This window comes from Pleurodeles waltl, chromosome 5 (genome assembly GCF_031143425.1).
Source record: "Pleurodeles waltl isolate 20211129_DDA chromosome 5, aPleWal1.hap1.20221129, whole genome shotgun sequence".
NCBI classification, from domain to species: domain Eukaryota; kingdom Metazoa; phylum Chordata; class Amphibia; order Caudata; family Salamandridae; genus Pleurodeles; species Pleurodeles waltl.
Window position 1 is genome coordinate 691,424,533 of NC_090444.1, and position 19,596 is coordinate 691,444,128.

General features: G+C 43.5%; 1 protein-coding gene across 4 annotated transcripts in view; it reads left to right on the top strand.

The window, feature by feature from the left end:
• The window catches only part of CDK19 (cyclin dependent kinase 19), a 1,195,971-nt gene that overhangs the window by 146,474 nt on the left and 1,029,901 nt on the right, over window positions 1-19,596 (top strand). The window lies entirely within an intron of this gene.

Here is a 19,596-nt window from a genome sequence, read left to right on the forward strand (position 1 = left end):
TATCTGATTTGCCCCTTTTGTCTGCCCATTGGTTTGTAGGTGAAAAGCACGAGGATCGGGTGTCGATGTCCAAGGTTGTACAAAGATTGCTTCAAAACCGGGAAATAAATTGTGGGCCTCTGTCTGAAATGATGACGGAGAGGAGGCCATGTTACCGCATGATTCGCTGAACAAATATCATGCAGTGAGTCTTGGCTTTGGGGATCGGTTTTAGGGCAACAAAGTGTGCCATTTTAAAAAAGAGGTCAACTACAACCCAATTAGTGTTAGAGCCATTGGAGATGGGTAAGTCTGTGACAAAGTCCATACTGATAGTATGTCAGGGATGTGTGGGTACTGCAAAGTTCATAAGAAACCTGTAGGGACAGAGTGAGACACCTTGTTCTGTGAAAAAATGAAATAGGTCCGAACGTAGTCATACACATCCTTGGACAGTGTTGGCCACCGAAACCATTGCTGACAGTCGGCTAGAGTCTTGTGAATTCCAGGGTGTCCAGCTAGTGGGGGGTCATGACACCAGGCCAGTGGTTCTTGTTTTAATTCCTTTGTGGAAATATCTAATGTGGTTCCATAGTAAGGGGGATCGTTATGGATATAGTTATCCTTGCCTGTTACCCAAGAGGCTATGTCTTCCTAGAACTTGTTTTGTCTAATTCCATTCAGAATTGGTTCTTGTTTGCAAAAACCTACAATATGTATGGGAGCTATGATGTTCTCAGGTGTTTGTTCCTGAGAGTTCTGAGTTGACTAACCCTACCTTGATAACATATTGGCCTTAGTCTGTTGTGTGCCGTGACGATAGATGATGATGAAATTGTATTCACTAAAAACAATAACCACCTCACCTTTCTAGGGGTCAATGCTTTTAATGACTGTAGAAACTGAAGATTCTTATCATCAGTGTATATAGTAATGGTGTGTTGAGCCCCTGGTAGATATTTCCACCACTCTTCGAAACCTACTTTAATTGCCAATAATTCTTACTTGGCAACTGTATAGTTCTGTTCAGCCAGCTAAAAATTTTTGTAAAAGTTGGCAACTGGGTGCATGTGTCCTGTCGTGCTGCAACAGAATACTGCCTACTGTGATATGAGAGGTGTCTGCCTCTACAAAGTAAAGCATGGGGTTTGGATGTCTGAGTACCAGGGTCATGGCAAATTTCTTCTTAAGTAAATTGAATGCATCATTGGCTTCCTGGGACAAAACAAAAGGCATCTTCTTTCATTAAAGTCTTATAATTGGACTTACAATGTCAGAATAATGGGTGATAAACCATCTATAAAAGTTTGAAAAACTTATGAAAATTTGTACCCCTTTACCCGTGGTTCGTGCTGGCAAGCCATTATTGTCTGAACCTTTTTCATATCCGTAGTTACACTTTCTGGAAATAAGATGTATCACATGAATTAAACAGATTGAGTATGGAATGCACATGTTTCTAGTTTAACAAAAAAAGCATATTCACTGAGTCTTTGTAGGGCATTCCTGACATGATCTATATGTTCTGTCATGTTTTGTGAATAAATGAGGATGTTGTCAATGTACACGATGATGCAGTTGTCCAGCAGATCTTGCAGAATCTCATTTATAAAGTACTGAACGCCACAGGGACATTAGATACCCCAAACGGCATCACTGTGTATTCAAATAATATGAACTTAGTTTGGAAGGCTGTTTTTCCTTCTTTTACGCTGATGATATGGTATGCACCACACAGGTCTCATTTAGTGTACACAGTAGACTTACGAACCTGATCAAGCAAGACCAGGAATAGAAGCAATGGATATCTGTTTTGTACAGTAACTTTATTTATAGCCCTATAGTAAATGCACGCCCGTAACTCACTATTCTTCTTTGGCGTGAAGAAGAAGTGACGAAACTGCAGGGGGGGGGGGGGGGTAGTATAACAAACAAATCCCAAGGCTAACAGCTCATGTAGGTATTTATTTTAAATTTTTTGTCCTGGGTTCAGTGAGAATGTAGACACAACTACAAGAGAGTGCTGCACCCAGAATTTGGTCAATCCGACAATCGTATTTCCTAAGAGGAGGTAATTGCGTAGCCTTTTGTTTGTCAAAGACATATAAAAAATATTGATATTCTACAGGAAGTTACATCATAGATTCTTGTTTTAGGGCCGCATATGCTGAGGGAGATAGAACTTCCTGTGGCTCTTTGTAAAAATGGGTTAGACAGTAGGGGAACCCAGGGTAACAAGGCAGAGGGACCAATCAATAAAGTGACTGTGAAGTTGAAGACAGGGAACTCCTATTATTGCCCCAACGGTGACTGTATCAATGACATCGAAAGTCACAGTCTCTGTATTCCCATTCTCACATACTAGACTTAGGGCTGTTTCATATTTAATCATCCAAGAAGAGAGCCCAGAGCCATCCAGAGCTCTAACCAGTTCAGGTTCATGTTTCTTAACACATGGGATATGTAAGGAACTGGCCAAGGCTGTTTAAGAAGTTTCTAGTAGCCCCGGAATCTGAGAGTATAGGTAATACCTTCCGCTGTTGGAATGAAAGTATTAGGGTGACTGAAACTGTAAAATGTCATGGAACCGTATGTGAAGTGTGTGCCAAGTAATAGGGTTTGCCAGGCTGACACAGGGGTCTCTAGTACGACACCCAACTGGTTGACCCCTGTGTCAGCCTGGCTCTGCAGGTTTCCTGCACCGCATCAGACATCACTGCAACATTCTTTTGAATTCCTTTTGGTTTGACAGTACACTCACTAGAAAAGTGCCCTGCCTTACCACAATACAAACATAAGTTTACTTTTTTTCCTACTGTGTTTTTCTCCAGCAGTCACACTACTGTGCAAGCCTCCTATCCGGATAGGTTCTGTATTATCCTGATTCTTGGACTCTGTCTGTTTTCACTCAGGATGTACTACTAACAGTTTAGGTTCCACCCAAGAACGTTCTGCATTGCGGTTAATTAACCTGTGATCTAACCGGATAACTAAATCAATTAATTAAGAGCAGGCTGATGGGGGATCCACAATGTATGCCAATGAATCTTTTAAGTCATCTGTTAGCCCTCTGTAAAAGAGACAGGTTCTCTTCTCTTCTGTAACTGGGTTTCTGTAATCAGTCTATAAAAGTTTGTAATGTAGTTTAGAAGATCCTCTTTAGCCTGATGTAAGTTTATTAACTTATTATCACTAGCCCGAACAAATGTGTGTTTAGCACAGAGACGGCATATCGTCTCTTTAAACCATCCAAAAGCATATAAGGCCGGGTCATTATTTTCAATTAGTTGAATAGCCCAGTTAGCAGTTGTGCCCTCAAGATAGGTTATGATAAAGGCAATCTTCGCCGTTTCTAAAGGAAAGGCTCCTGGTTTTAGAAGAAATTACAACTGGCATTGACTCCAGGATGTATCAAGTTTATTACAATCCCAAGAGAACCTTTCCGGTGCAGCCTGAGGCACAGGGCTGGAGTGATGACAGTGACATAAATCGGACTTACAGTTCCGGTGGGGGAAGCACTGGTGGGATTTTCCATATCGCCAAATTCTGAGGGTTGTATAATGAGACGTGTACCTCTGGGAGTCACTCCTACCCCTACATCAGATAAGCAGGGTGAATAGGGTGGCAATGTAGCACTAGCTCATCCTTGACCAACAGATTTTCCTGTTGTAAGGATTGAACAATACTTTGTACATTAGTTGGAGCCCTTGCTAATTCTAATGCACTTGAAGTGTCTTCTGAAAGGTCCTTAGCTAGATCTTGAACATGTAATTGGTCCTCAATATCGTGTGAGTGGTGTAAAGGGCGAAGCTTAACCTTCTGTCACGCACTCACCTGGTTCCAACTGCGGAGACAATCGTGGGCCTCTTATCCCACAGGAGGACAGCTAATGATCCACGAACCACTACCTTTAAATCATACACTGCCCTTGAGTGGAAGGGGTGCTTGGGATAAAACCGGAAAAGATAGACTTGCATTAATGGACCTGTTCTGCTGCCTTGCGACCCTGCAATGGAGGGTCTATACTCTCAGCAGCCTTTAGTGTAGCTGTGGGTGCGGTGCACTAGAGACAACTATAGAATAACTCCAAACAGTTCCTAGCATATAGTGTTTAAACAGTTGTTTACGATATTATACACTTACAGGCTTCATCGAAAATACTGCATATAAGCATGTACAATTCAAAAGTAAACTGGACTTTCTGGCACTCTCAAGAATTTCCTAACATACAATGTTCAGTTCAAACTCTAATGCATATACAGTGTGTTATAAAGTCTTTTCTTGTTCTGGCTGCAACACTTGTCAAGAAATACTAATGTAAAGACCTTCAGATCTGATGGAAATGAAAGTTCGGAGTGCCCACTTGTCAAAATGTATGTAGCGGTGGGACTTTTAGAAATGGGAAGAACAAAATATTGTTTGATTTCCAAGGACGTGTTTTCACTTTCAACAAACTGGGTCTTGGCTTAATCTTAAACTTATCTAAGGATTAATGCGCACTAACTTGAGGATCCAGTACTTAGTCTTGTCTTTGATTCTTCAACCGGAATCCGGAGGAGCCTGGAGGCTTTGGTGCAAGAAGCTCAAGAGGAGGTGAAATTGTAGCACTGGATATATAGACACTGGAAATGTCGACAGAGTCAGGGTCACGGGAACAGCTGGAAGTCTTGGAAGACTAGAGCGCTGAAGGTTTCCAGGCAACTCAGAAAGTGAGCAGGGAAGATGCTTGTGCAGGACTGAAACGAGGCCAAGACCCGACTCAAGTTTGGACATGGTATTTTTACTTGTTCAGAGACACTGTGCCAGAAAGGCACATGGCTCACATGGAAGACCAGAAAGTTCCAAAGGAAACCCGGAAGAGAGCATTAGTTAAAATTACGGTATGACATTTGCTGATGACAAGTGCAAGTGGCAGATGGAACCAATTAACCATGGCAGGGGAACCACAGAGTGTTAGCAGTCAATAGATCATAGCAGTTGGCACCTATAAACCATAGAAGGTGGAACAAATGAACAATAGTGTTTAGAGTCAATAGGTCATGGTGGATGGAGCTAATTAACCAGGAAGCACTTGGCTCTCTTACAAGAGTACAAACTGAGTGAACAATGGTACAGGAGGTTCAAGGGTTCAAGAGCTCTGGGACCATGGGCTTCAGGAAGCCGTGAGGTGCCACAGGGGAAATGCTGCATGAGCCCTGTGCACAAAAACCCATAGGGGGCACTAGTGAGTGTCTTGACACCTATCCTGTATTTGGGTATACTGTACCCGCAAACCCTTGTGTTCAGTAATCCGCACAATGCCAACAGGTGGAAATTGTTTAATTATTGTGCTCAACTCATAAAATTCAAATACATATAAATAAAAAAAAGAAATCCTTCATTTCAATTGATGCGTATTGTACCTTGGGCTTTAAGTGGGCCGGGTTCTGACGGGGCTCAGCACTGACAGTTGTAAAAAACCAGGTGGTGAGACAGGTCCATATCAGGCCCTCTATTTTTGCCCTCATCTTTGGCGTGAAAAAAACATGTCCTGATAGTGAAATACTGCCAAACACACCATGTCCTGACAGTGAAATACTGCCAAATTTGTTTTTCACTGTTGCAAGGCCTATCTCCCTCTTTTGGTAACATAGGGACTGCCTTTTAATATCTTTTAAGTGCAGTTTCCCATTGGGAGCAGATAGAGATTTGGAGCTTGGGGTCTCAGGACTCACAATTTAAAAATACATTGTTAGGTAGAGTTGGTTTTTAGATTGTCAGTTTGAAAAAGCCACTTTTAGAAACAGCACTCCATACAAAATGGCAAACAATGGGTAAAAATACATACAATATTATCACAACAGTAAAAACCTAAATTAGTCACTAGAAAATATTTATTTCTTTTCGTCTAATACACTTTACACAATTTATTTTTGTCTTACGCAATCTTACCCTTCAACGTCGTTCCGCAAAAGGAACACAATAAAAAATACATCAACAGACAAAGATGTACATATATATCACTCAAAAATATAAAAATTGCGGTGGATTCACCACCGTACTCCAATCTTCCTGCGTTATTTGAAAAAGTGACTGTAAGGCAGTCCTATCAAGCCCAGTCCACACAATACTAAGGTAGTTGGACCCGCAGATGGAGGGTTGTTCTTCCTCTGTAAATGCTCAGTTCGGTTCAGTTCCTTTCAGTGTATATCATTCTTGATTTAGAAAAAAAAAAACCTCCTCAATCTAAATGTTGATGGACTTGATTAATAGACTAAAAGGGCACAGTTTTGACGGAAGTACAGTTATTGGTCACCTTTGATATTGAGTCTCTTTATATTAACATCCCCCAGGATGAGGCAATAGAAGTGATTAAAGGTGTTCTAGACTGTAGATTTCCACAGCATAAGGTGCAAACTGACTTTGTAACAACAATAGCTTCTCTCTGTCTTAAAAACAACTTCTTTACCTTTAAGGGTAACTTGTACCTTCAGGTGAAAAGTGTAGCAATGGGGTGTAGCTTTGGTCCAGAAATTGCAAATTTAGTTATGAACTGTTTTGAAAGACGATGGATTTATGCTAGCACCAATCAATTTAAGACACAAATGATTCAGTAGTTTTGCTTTATTGATGATGTGTTTATGATATGGAAGGGCTGTAGGGAACAACTTCGGGCCTTCTATGAATGGCTTAATCAACGGACTCTAGATTTGAAGTTTTCCATGACCTATGATTCAGATAGTATCAGTTTTTTAGACCTCTGGCTTAATTCTATTGAAGGAAGGATTGAAGTAAGCTTATATACCAGGCCTCTGAGATAAGCCTGACTGCTTTTACCAAACTACCAAGGGGGCGAGCAGGGGTTATCTGAGGAGTGTAATTCCCTTACCCTGAACACAGTGAGGGTCCCTGCTTGGAATGAGTGCAAACTGACTCCCAACCAGAGACTCCATTTCTAGCATTGGTGTTCAGTGGTGAGGATAGAGCTTGTATTTGTACTTGACATACAGTAATTGGTGTACACTACTGTTTTTAGTGCAGACCATTACGTGACCACATACTACTTGTTTTTCTCTCTTTGGATTTTTTCTGCTTCCTTTTTTTGTTCTTTTTTCCCTTGGGATCTATCGGCCTTTTTGGAACTCTTGCATTTTTATTGAACGTCCCCCACAACCATGTATCAATCTGGTAATGCACCAGGTATTGCTAAAAAAGTTGTGTTTGAGTTGGAGAAACTCTAGGAGTATACAGTAGCTCAGCTTAAGCAATTTTGCAAAGAACTTTCCTGCCCAATCAAAAGCTCCACTAGGAAGGAGGAGCTGAAAAAGTTGCTGAGTGCCTGGTTGGCAGCTAAGCAGGCTGAAGGGCACATAGAGAAGGAGAATGTGAATGAGGAGGCGCAGAGCATACATTATGTTGTGTTGAGTAGCCCTAACCTGCCCGAGGGGGGGCCTCAAGGGAAGGCAATATTGTTTCCTCCGAACTTTGGACCCCTGAGGAGTTGCAGGACACACAAGCAGAGAGAATGCACCAATTTGAGTTAGAAAAGCCTAAAAAGGAAATGGAAGAGAAACGATTAGCCATGGAAGAGAAAACAATGCTTTTAGATCATGAGTTAAGCTTGAGGGAGCTGGCCCAAAGGAGCCAGTCCAGCAGAGATGGGGCAGCAATACCACAGTGCAGCCTGAAAGGAGGGTACACATCCCAAAGGATTTAGTAAAGGATTACTAAAGGGAGTATGACATATACCTGTGGTTCAATAGGTACGAGTCAGCTCTCCACATGAACATAGTCCCTGTGATACACTGGGAGGCGGGTCTGTGAAAGCACTTTGGGGTAGAGGGGGAGGGACACCCTGACATCCTTAGGGGATCCCCAGGGACTCACCTATTCTATCACGAAGGACGCCCTACTCACTATGTATGGTCTCACCCCTGACCAGTACAAGTATAGATCCTATAAGAAAAAGGAATACCAAACTTGATTGGAATGTGTAGATTCTTCTGCAGGTCACTGGATAGTTGGGTGAAGGGCAGTAAGGTAACAACTTATGAGGGGCTGTAAAATTTGATTGCATGGGAGCACTTGAATAGCCTTTGTTTTCCAGAGCTGTGTCAGCACCTAATTGACAGCAAGCTGACCTACCCCACAAAGCTTGCCCAGGGAGCGGACTTGTGGGAGAGCACCAGGGTCCAAAAGAGGTATGGGTGAGACTCCACCAAGGGTTGGCAGGGTCCCCATCAAAAGAAGTGGGGGGGGTTCAGGGTAAACGTGGGGAGTTCCCTGAAGGGCCCCAACCTAGTTCCCAGGGTAAGGATTCCCAACCCCCAGGTGAGAAGAAACCATGGGTCTCTATAGGGAAAGCTGCACAGAAGGGTACCCGCAAATGCTTTGCATGAGATCCGGTGGGTCACATGAGGGGGGACCCCAAATGTCCCAAGTGGACACCGGCACCCACTGGTGCTCAGTCACAGGGTTTTGCCAGTGTAGCGCTTGGGGAGGAGTTGGTGCCAGGAGAAGGGTGGGAGCCAGCTGAGATGACCCTTGTCTCACTAGGGGACAGTGAGAAGGTCCAGATTACCCTTTGCCTGAGAACACTAAGAATTACATGCGGTAGGTCATCATCAATGGACACAGGGTGGAGAATCTGAGAGACACATGGTCCAGTGTGACCTCCGTGAGGTGTCACCAGGTGTCTGAAGGGCAAGTAGTTCACCATGTACTTCACCAAGTAGTTGTGGTAGACAACTCAGAGTGCCTGTGTAAGGTGGTGCAGGTTCTCTTTGAGTGTGAGTCTCAGGTTCCTTGAGGGTAGCTGTGAGTCCAACCATACCTGTTAATTGTCTGCTAGGCAATGACCTGGGGGATTCCCCTTGGAGTAAAGTTGAACACCGGTCACACTTGGAGATGTTGGGTCTGCATGGGTGGGCTAGTGTGACCACCCGGTCTGTTGCAGCCTGTCAGAGTGATCAGGAGGCCCTGGAGCCTGAAATAGTGGTCCAGGTGCCTGCTAGGAAGAGGAAGGGCAGGGTGCTTGGTAAACCCACCCCAGGAGTTCCCACAGTCTGGGAGGAAGCTGAACCTGAGGGGGACGCCCTGGAGCCTACAGGGGAACATGTAGCTGAATTGGCGGAGGTGCATGAGCTGACTCATTGGCAGCAGGAAGGGTGTCTCAATGGGGAAGAGTTCTGTGAGGCACAGAAGTCATGCCTTACTTTTAAGGGTTTGCAGCAGCAGGATGCAGCCCAGGCATCTGACAAGGAGTCTGGATCACACTGGCTCTATTGGGAGGATGGCCTCCTACATAGTGAGCCTAAGGTTGCTGAGCCTGGGGCAGCACGTGTGCTGGTGGTACTCCAGAGCTTCAGAGCATTCCTACTGTGTCTGGCTCATGATATGCCTTTAGCAAGATAATACCTTTCAGAGGCTTTTCATCCACTTTTACTGACCCCAAATACGCAGGCACTCTGACCCACATTGCAGGTCTTGCCAAACTTGTCAGGCAAGTGACAAGAGTGGGGGGAAGAGCAAGGTCCACCCAACAACCCTTTCCTGTTGTGTGCAACTCTTTTGAGTTAGTGGGCATTGACATAGTGGGGCCTCTTGATCCCAAGACAGTCATGGGAAACATGTTTATCCTAGTGTTGGTGGACCATGCCACCTGGTACCCAGAGGCTATCCATCTGATGTCGATGATAGCCCCTGTGGTGGGCCGGGCATTGATGGAGATTTTTACCTGCATGGGGTTCCCCATGGCGGTGGTATCTTACAGGTGTACTAACTTCATATCTACCTATATGAAGTCTCTGTAGAAGGATTGTAGGGTAACCTACAAGTTCACCACTCCTAATCACCCCCAAGGAAATGGGTTGGTTGAAAGGTTCAACCACACTCTGAAGGGCATGATTATGGGTCTGTCAGAACCCCTGAGGTCTAAGTGGGACTTTCTCTTGCCATACCTTCTCTTTGTTCACGGGAAGGTACTGCAGAAAAGACCTGGTTTTAGCCCCTTTAAGCTGCTGTATGGTCACCCTGTGAGAGGACCTCTCAGTCTGGTAAAGGGGGGCTTGGAGAAGACCTCCAGTAAGCCCCCCAGGACATGTTTAGCTATGTGGTGGCCTTTAGAAACCTAACTGCGTGCTTCAGAAACCTTGCTGAGGCAAACCTAGAAGCCAAGCAGGAGGACATGAAACTGTGGTGCGACTAGAATGCCACTCTGGTCAAGTTTCAGCCTGGCCAGAAAGTATGGGTCATGGCCTCAGTGGAGCCTCGTGCTCTCCAGGACAAGTGGTCTGGGGTTTTTAAGGTGGTGGAGCTCAAGAGTGATGTCACCTATTTGGTGAACTTGCAGACTCCCAGGAACCCTTTGAGACTCCTACATGTGAATTACCTCAAACCTCACTTTAAGAGGTCTGAACTTACTATGCTCTTGGCAACAGATGATGGGATGGAGGAGGAGAGTGAGACTAATCCTGACCGCTTGTCTGCTCAGGAGAAAGATGGGTCTGTGGAGGGTGGAAACCTCTCGTCAACACTGACCCCAGAACAACAGAGGGACTGTCGCCAGTTGCTTGGACAGTTTGCCTCCTTGTTTTCCTTGACCCCATGGGTCAGTCTTCTGTGTACCCATGATGTGCACACTGAGGACAGCCCACCTATGAAACACAAGGTTTACAAGTTGACTGATGAGGTCAGAGCCATCATCAAGGATGAGGTTTCCAAGAGGTTAGCAGTGGTCTTGGTCTCAAAGGCTACTGCCCCTGGTGCCACCCCAGAACTTAGGTTCTGTGTGGACTACCATGGACTCAACGCTGTCACTAAGACTGATGCACACCCCACCCCCAGAGCTGATGAGTTCATAGATTGGCTAGGAGATGCCAAGTCCCGCAGCATGTTTGACTTAACATCCGAGTACTGGCAGATTGCCTTAACCGGTGAGGCAAAAGGAAGTGGGCATTTTGCACCCCAGAGGGGCATTATCTGGGTTATGCTTTTTGGGGTGAAAAAGGCCCCTGCCACATTTCAGAGGTTGGGTAATCAGGTGTTAGCTGGGCTGGAAGATTTCAGTGCAGCCTACCTAGATGTCATCGCAGGGTTCAGCCCCAGCTGGGAGGAACACCTGCAATACCTCTGTGAAGTGTTGAAAGCCCTGCAGAAGGCAGGTCTCACTATTAAGGCCAGTAAGTGTCAAATAGGGGAGGGATCTGTGGTTTACCTGGGACATCCAGTGGGGAGTGCCAGGTGGCACTCCTGCAACCAAAAATCCACACTATTATGGTATGGGAGTCCCCCAACACCCACACAGAGGTGAGAGCCTTTCTAGGTCTCACGGGTTATTACAGGAGGTTTGTCAAGGGGTATGGCACCATTGTTGCCCACTTGACAGAGCTGACCTCCAAAAAGAAGCCCAAGAAAGTGATCTGGACTAAGGTTTGCCAGGCCGCTTTTGAGGGCCCTGAAGGCAGCCATGTGCACGGCACCCATGCTTAAGGCACCCAACTTCCCTAAAGAATACATTGTGCAGACTGATTCTTCAGAGCATGGTGCGGGGGCAGTTCAAGCATAGCTAAACAAAGAGGGCCTAGACCAAACTGTAGCCTTCCTTAGTAGGAGGTTACTTCCCCGGGAACGGAAGTGGAGTGCAATTGAGCAAGAAGCATTTGCTGTGGTCTGGGCACTGAAGAAGCTGAGGCCCTACTTGTTTAGGACTCACTTATGGGTTCAGACAGACCACAGGCCCCTCAGATGGCTAATGCAGATGAGGGGTGAGAACCCAGAACTGTTGAGGTGCTCCATCTCCCTGCCGGGAATAGATTTTACGGTGGAACACCACCCTGGTACAGAACACGCCAATGCTGATGGTCTGTCCAGATTCTTCCTCCTTAAACACGAGAACTCCCACGAGGTTGGGCAGTTCTCACCTCTTTCAGCTGGAGGGGACATGTGTTAGACCTTGCATCCTTGGCGTGGTTTCCTCTGTGTTTTTGCCTCTGCTTCCAGTATTTTTGACTGTGTGCTGGACTTCGTTTTTGCTAGTTTTGGTAATCTGGGCTCTTTACCACTGCTGACTAGTGTTAAAGTGCAGAAGCTCTCTGTGTAAACTGTTTTTACAATTGGCTTTTCAATGATTGGCATATTTGATTTACTAAGTCCCTAGTAAAGTGCACTAGAGGAGCCCAGGGCTTGTAAATCAAATTCTATTAGTGGGCCTGCAGCACTGATTGTGCCATCCACGTGAGTAGCCCTGTCTCAGACCTGCCACTGCAGTGTCTGCATGTGAGGACCTGCACTGCCAATTCAACCTGGCAAATGTACCCACGTGCCAGTCCCTAACCTTCCCTTTAACTACATGTGAGACACCCTTAAGGTAGGCCCTAGGTAGCCCCATGGTCAGGGTGCGGTGTATTTAAAAGGTAGGACATGCACTGGTGTGTTTTACATGTCCTGATAGTGAAATACTGCCAGATTTGGTTTTCACTGTTGCAAGGCCTATCTCTCTCATAAGTTAACATGGGGACTGCCTTTAAATATGTTTTAAGTGCAGTTTCCCATTTGGAGCAGATAGAGATGTGGAGTTTGGGGTCTCTGAACTCACAATGTAAAAATACATCTTTGGTAAAATTGGTTTTTATATTGTCAGTTTGAAAATGCGACTTTTAGAAAGTGATTGTTATTTTGCTTAACCAGTCTATGCCTCCGCCTGCCTGTGGAATCCATGTCTGGGACAGACTGACAGTTGGGCTGTTTGTGAATTTCCTCTAGACTGTGGCACAAAGGGAGCTGAGGAGTGTCCTCCTACATATCCCAATGAGTCTCCTGGGTGAGAGTGGGGAGGAAGGAGCTGACACTTACACCTTAAAGGGATGTGCCTGACCTCACACAATGCAGTATCCAACCCCCTGGTGTATTTCTAGAGCCAGAGCTGGGCAAGGCAGGATCTTGTGAACATCAGAGACTTTCTTTTGAAGTTTGCCTACTTCAAGGGCAAAAATGAGTATAAGTTTTGGACCCAAACCCCCAGAATTTCAGATTACTTCTGGATCAAGAGGAACCTCTGCCAAGGAGAAGAGCTGAAGAGCTGGAGGAGTACTGCCTCTTTGCCTGTAAGTGTGCATTGCTGGGTTGGCCTGCAGTTGCTACATCTGCTTTTGAGAGGACAAACAGTGGACTTTGCTGTGTTTTCCTGCTTGTGAATTGTTTTCGAGGGCTTGGACTGAGCTTGCCCCCTGTTCTGAAGTCTCTGGGCCATCAAAGACTTCGTCTCCCTGCACCTGGACTCTCTTGCTGAGACTCCTACCCTGCCCATTCCAGTCCCTGGGCCCTTGAAAGGAGAAGCTGGTAGAACCACGGCTGAAATCCATACACCGGAGCCAAGCAGGAGAAAAAGTGATGCAACACCTTCTTCACGGCTGTAAAATCGACGCACCACCTGCATCGCGGTTGGAAAATCAACGGAACACCCACTTGCGGCTGCCAAAATCGATGCATCACCCACACAGTGCGGCTCTTCACCACCATGCGTCAGGATTTCGCACACATCGTTATGTGTAAAAACAACAGTGAACCTGTGCGGGCCCGACCGGAAATTGATGCATTGCTCTCCTGCAGAAGAGAAAAATGACGCATCACTTCCCGACCGAAGAAGAAATGACGCAATGCCTCGCTTGCAAGTCAGGAATCAACGCATCGCTGGCTTTTCCAACGAACTCTTGCCTGTGCGGCTTTATTTTTGATGGAAAACAGGTACTTAGTGTAAAAACAAAGCATCCATTAATTTCTATGGATTAAGACTCTTTTTAACTTTAAAAATGAATACCTTTGCTTATGTATGCCATTTTGGTCTTGTTTGTGCTAGATAAATATTAGCTATTTTTCTAAACTGGTGGTGTGTTCCTTTTGTAGTGCTTTCACTGTATTACTGTATGATGGTACAAATACTTTACACATTGCCTCTGAGATAAGCCTGACGGCTTGTGCCAAGCTACAAAGGGGCTGAGCAGGGGTTGTGTGAGGAGTGCAACTCCCTTACCCTGACTAGAATGAGTGTCTTCGCTTGGACAGAATATAAACTGACTGCCAACCAGAGACCCCATTTCTAACACCTTGCAAGTAACATTTGTCCTTGCAAACACTTTCACCATTAACGACACAGATATTGGAAATGCAAGTGATAGCATCACATTTTTCATCATCCTGTGACACAGTCTCAGAACTCATACAAAGCACACTGGATAAACAGTCTGCAGGTTATTTGGTCAGGAATTTAAGTAACATCAAAGCTATATTATTGCAAATTAAAACCTAATCTAGTGATCATCAATGTGGTAGTAGTGCTTCTGTCAGGTGGGCTAAATCTACTTTCCCAGATAAATTGCCTAAAATGGTCAACAGCCTACACACATGCACGCAAGACTTTTTTCTATGATGGAATACCACCTTTCAGTTTCATTTAAAGTTTTAGATGCATAAGCCAAAGTCCACTGTTCTTTGTCATATTTTTGAGACAACCTGCCTCCAGCCCATAGACATTCATATCAGGAGAGATGATACAATGTTTACCAACACATGAAATCTTATAGAGCAGAAGCATTGACTTATTTGACTTTTAATGAATTTGAATGTGTGTTTTTCACTTTCCCAGACAAAGTTAGTGTTCCTATGTAAAAGCTTACGCAAAAGTTCCATCAAGGATGCAAAGATCTCTCATATTTACCATAGTATTCACATAAACTTGCAAATAACCTCAGTTCTTCATCTGAAGCAGAAGCTTTGTTGATGGCCGCCATTAAGGATTATTTGATCATTACACCTTTTCTTTATAAATTGTGACCAAGATAATCAACTTATGTTTGAAGAGTTTGCATTTGTCTGACCCAAAAACCAAACCCTCTTTTCATCTTTTGCCCACTTCTTCCAGTGTAAATAGATATTCCTCAGTGTTTTAGAGAAAAATAATGCCGTTCTAAAAACATCTCACACTAAATTCCATATCTGTAAAGATGTGGTACATTACTTGTTGGAAAACTGATGCAGCTGAAGCTAATCCAGATGGCAGCCTTGTATATTGAAATGCACCAAAAGGAGTGGTAAAAACTGTGAGCCTTGAAGACTCTAAAAGTGCACTTTAATGGTACACACTGGGCAAATCTAATGTGGAAAAAACTGTGGCACCATCTAGCATGGCTAAGAAATCATTCATTTTGGGTACAAAATGGCGATCACATGTGATGTTTGCATTTAGAGCTCTGAGATCAACACACAATTTCCATTTGCCATTAAGGTTTTTTTTAAGACAACAGGAAAAATACAATCTGATGACTCTACCACCTCAATTTTATCCTCCTTGTGTAGACTTCCCAACATCAGTTGTACATCTTTGTGAATGCCAAAAGGTAAATTTTCCACCTTCTGTTTTACCGGTTTTGCATTTGCTTTAAGTTTAATATGATGAATGAAACCCTGTAACCTTCCAATGCCAGTGTTAAATATTTCAGTAAATTTGCTTATTGCTTTGTCGGCTAGACCATCTTCTCAAATGACAAGCACAGGATTGGGGGTACAATGATTAAGGATCATCTTTAACAACCTTTGATCACTCCACCTAAAAATGCAAACACCTTTCTTGGTCACATAAATCTTTATTCTTGCTGACCTGTTAATTGGGCATTGGCCACCAAATATCCATAAAATTGTATTTCCTTTCCATTTTAAGTGCCTCCACTGATGTCAAGTGTTGAATTTGCCAATTCTTTCAGCCTACAGTAACACAAAAACCTCTTTAGATAGTATCGTATATGATGAACCTCAGTCAGCCAACAGTGACAAATGCACATCCAGGACTGACTAGGTGCACATTTGGTCTTGAAGGACTTTATTACTTCATCTAATGGTGGGTCTTCCAGATGTTGCTGTATACTTTTGCTGCTAGCATTGACCAATAACTAGTCTCTGATTATTTTGTCGCTAACAGCACCAATACTTCATGTGTTAGAGAAACTTCTCAAGTCTGTAAAAAGATTTATCAAAGTTCTCATTTTCCTTCTAGCATCTTGTGTAAAAATTATACCTCCATAGAGGTTTGCTTATGGTAGACTTAAAAAGTTGTTCAAACCTCAACATTGCAGCCTCAAAGTCATCATAATCATCGTGACTTTCTGGTGCCTCTAACTAGGATAGTGATCTCAATATTTCTTGACCTTCTGAGCCAAGCAGGTGCAATAGAATACATTTCTTTGTTTCAACTGGTATTCTGTTGGCATTTGTAATTGCTAAATGATTTGAAAGTCCTCTTTTAATTTCTTCCATTTTTGTTGAGTATTTATATTTCGGAGGAAGGGATAGCTGTCCAGTTGTGATGGAGTAACCCATCCACCAAAATCTAAATCCGGGTCTAAGTCAGAAAGGAGGAGGTATGTATACCTCTCATAAGCCATGTCCTGACACAGAAGTCATGTTGAAATAACGTGGAGTGGCAGGCGGGTAACCAGCATTTCAATGGAGTAGAGCACAGTGATCTTCAGATCTGACAGCAGGTGAACACATGGGTGAGGTGCTGTGGTTTCCCAATCTGGCAAGCGATGACTGCAGCAGCATCCCAAAACTCATTGCCAAAATGTAATGAACAGTGCTGGTCTGAACGAAGGTGGATGAATAGCAGGCTTTAATAGGATGTCAGTACAAACAGATCTGCATCACTGGAATGCCATTAACGGTTAGAAACTTGCAGGCTCTCTCCAATGTTCTAAAGCAATACCATTAGCCAGATATTGTGGGGGGGGAAGTGGTGTTGAGGAAAGGAGCATAGGCAAAGGGAGAAGGGAAACAAGAAAGCTAGATCAGCAAATAAAGCTGAAATGTATCAAATGCGCTAATGAATATAAAAAGGTTTCCTGCAAGACAATTATTTCTACCCTGTTTTTGTACTGGTTTGAAATAAAACTGTGAATATATTGTTGGCAAATTCAATCCCTGAAGTTAAAGTTTACTTATTTTATTGGCATCTTCTTTCCCACATATGTTGAGTTTGCCCTGCAATGTCTATAATAATCCCTTGATCCTTAAAACCTGGTTTCATCCCTGACTTTCCTACCCCTTCCCCTCTTTCCCCTCCCTGAGTATAAATGGAAGAACTTTAAATCACTTGAGACTGAAAAACATCATTAACTGAATTAAAATAGTTCCTAACTCTTACAAAGGGATGAGGAGGTAAACAAAAAGAACTAACATCTTCCCTGGAGACCCATTTCTGCTTCGTCATAGGGCGTGCTACAGTACCCCCTGCGTAACCAACACCAGGCGTGGAGCAATGTTTTTTTTAGTTTCACAAAATACTCAAAGAGATCCACCTTACAATATCTCATTAAAAACTACCTTATAATTATCCCTACTAGCTTATTATGGGTCTCCTAGGTAGAATTTAAAACACAAAACAAGGTGGTCTTATCAACTTAGCATCTCTCTACACTGTCAACATGTTTCAGCCAGTCATCTTTCACCACTTAGGGTCCATGGCCTTCCCCAGGACTCACATCCCTACAAACCCTATCACCATCAGTAGCTGCTGCTTGTTAGAAGACTGTGTTGTTCTGTTGTCCTTACTTGTAACCTAATTTCATGAACCAGGAATTTATCTGAGAAACAAAACAACAGCATTATCAATCATGTCCCTCCAGGGGTAGAGTCTATACAGTCCTCCCAACCAAACACCTGCATTGTGGTCTGATTCTCTTAGTACTAATTCTATCAGGCACCTTAATCCGTTCACTATGCAAAAGCACCAATTTATCGTGACGCACCACACAACAGGCTTGTGATTACATAGTTGGGGTTAAAAAGGTAGCACAGAAGTTGTAAATTCTCTCCTTACCCTGGACTTTGTATGATATCTCTAAACCCGGGGTAGGAGCAGGGGCATCGCCCTGTAGTTACACACTGTACAAATAATATGTAAACATTAAAAAAGACCTTCTCTCTCAAGAGTTCCTTAATAGCTACATTTCAGTGTATAGAGTATCTAATTGGGTCCGTTGCCAGTCTTGTGGAGACTGCCTACATATTCATGGTACACGCTGGTCTGAAAACGGTCATTAGTACTAAATTCCCCAAATCTCAGCCCCTCCCCAAACCTTGTAAATACTGGCTATTGCTACATGTGCTTTTTCCCATTGAGTACGTTTGTGGCAAAGTATGGCACAGCTCAAAACATCCTTGCCAAAAACAACTGTGATCTCTACAAACGTCAGCAGAGTTATTTGGTCACCAATTCCCTCAAATCTCAGCCCCCAGCTCTCACTCTTAATGAAAAGACCGATGCCGTCCAAGTAGCTCCTCTTCACCCTCCGACGATGTTGGGGCTGCTTTGGCGCATACATTTTGTAATGAATGCAAGGGCTGTTCTGCGCCCTAGAGTCGCAGAGATGCGCTACTCAAATCAAGCACTGAACTACTATGTGTTCTCACCAGTGTGATCTTGTACCTGTGTCCACCTAGTCAAAATAGAGACCGGTGTGCTACCTATTATTGCATAGTGTAGCCTGGCGTGAAAGAACGGGTAAAAAGGTTAAAAAATATAAAGTGTTGTGGTTATATGGAAATGCTCTGTCCTCATAACAAATATGTATTCATAACTGAAATTGAGCACTAGACCTCTAATCTAAACCAGGTGCACACTGTCAGCCCTGCGGAGCTGTTGCCCCAACGTTAGTGCTATCTCACCAGCCTGCTCTGATGCTTGCATCCACCTGGTCAAAACATGGACTGGTGAGCAATGTATCATTGCGTAGTGTAGCCTGGCATGAAAGAATGAGGTAAAAAGGTCCTAAAACATAAAGTGCTCAGGATCTATGGATATGTTCTGTCCTCACAAGAAGTATGTATTTCTAAATGACATATTTGTACCATCAATCCTCTCTGTATTGGTGCATGAATGCAATCTATGCTCCTTTGATACATACCTAAAAACAGTGTACCTACACCTATAAAGGTATAGGTGATATGCATAATAATAAAAATGACCCTGTGATCTGTGGTCCCTCATGTAAAGGCATTCCTCACATAAGCTGTTTAGATTTTGCCAGGGAATGCCATAATTCAATTCCCTCACATGGCCGTGTAACCTATAAGGCCACCTTTCTTCACATTTACATTCATGCACCCATATAAAAGTACTTACTTAAAGTGCAGGGTTCATTGTGTAATGATTGCTTGAAAGTGATACGTGATAGATTATTCTCTTCCATTTATCTTTTGAAACTTAAAAACAGATTTTATTGACTAGACGTTGTGTGATAATATATTTTCTTTCCCAAATTCCAATGATTTGACTCTATTGACATCTAAGCATAATATAATGGCATATACAATGTTATAATTAATTATCAATGACACAGAGACATTTTAAAGATGGGCAAAGAGGGATCTTTTAGGGGGGCCCCCAGATGGACCCTGCTTGGTACTTCACACAGTCCTGCCCTGATGACCTTGAATGATTCTTAAATATAGATTGTTTTAAATACCACTCTCTTTTAGTTTATTTTTAATACGCATGATGTGTGGGAGTATTTTACAGACATTATTATGTAGATAAATGGTATGTTTATGTTTTTCAACACCATGCAACATCCATAGAATTGTTCCTTT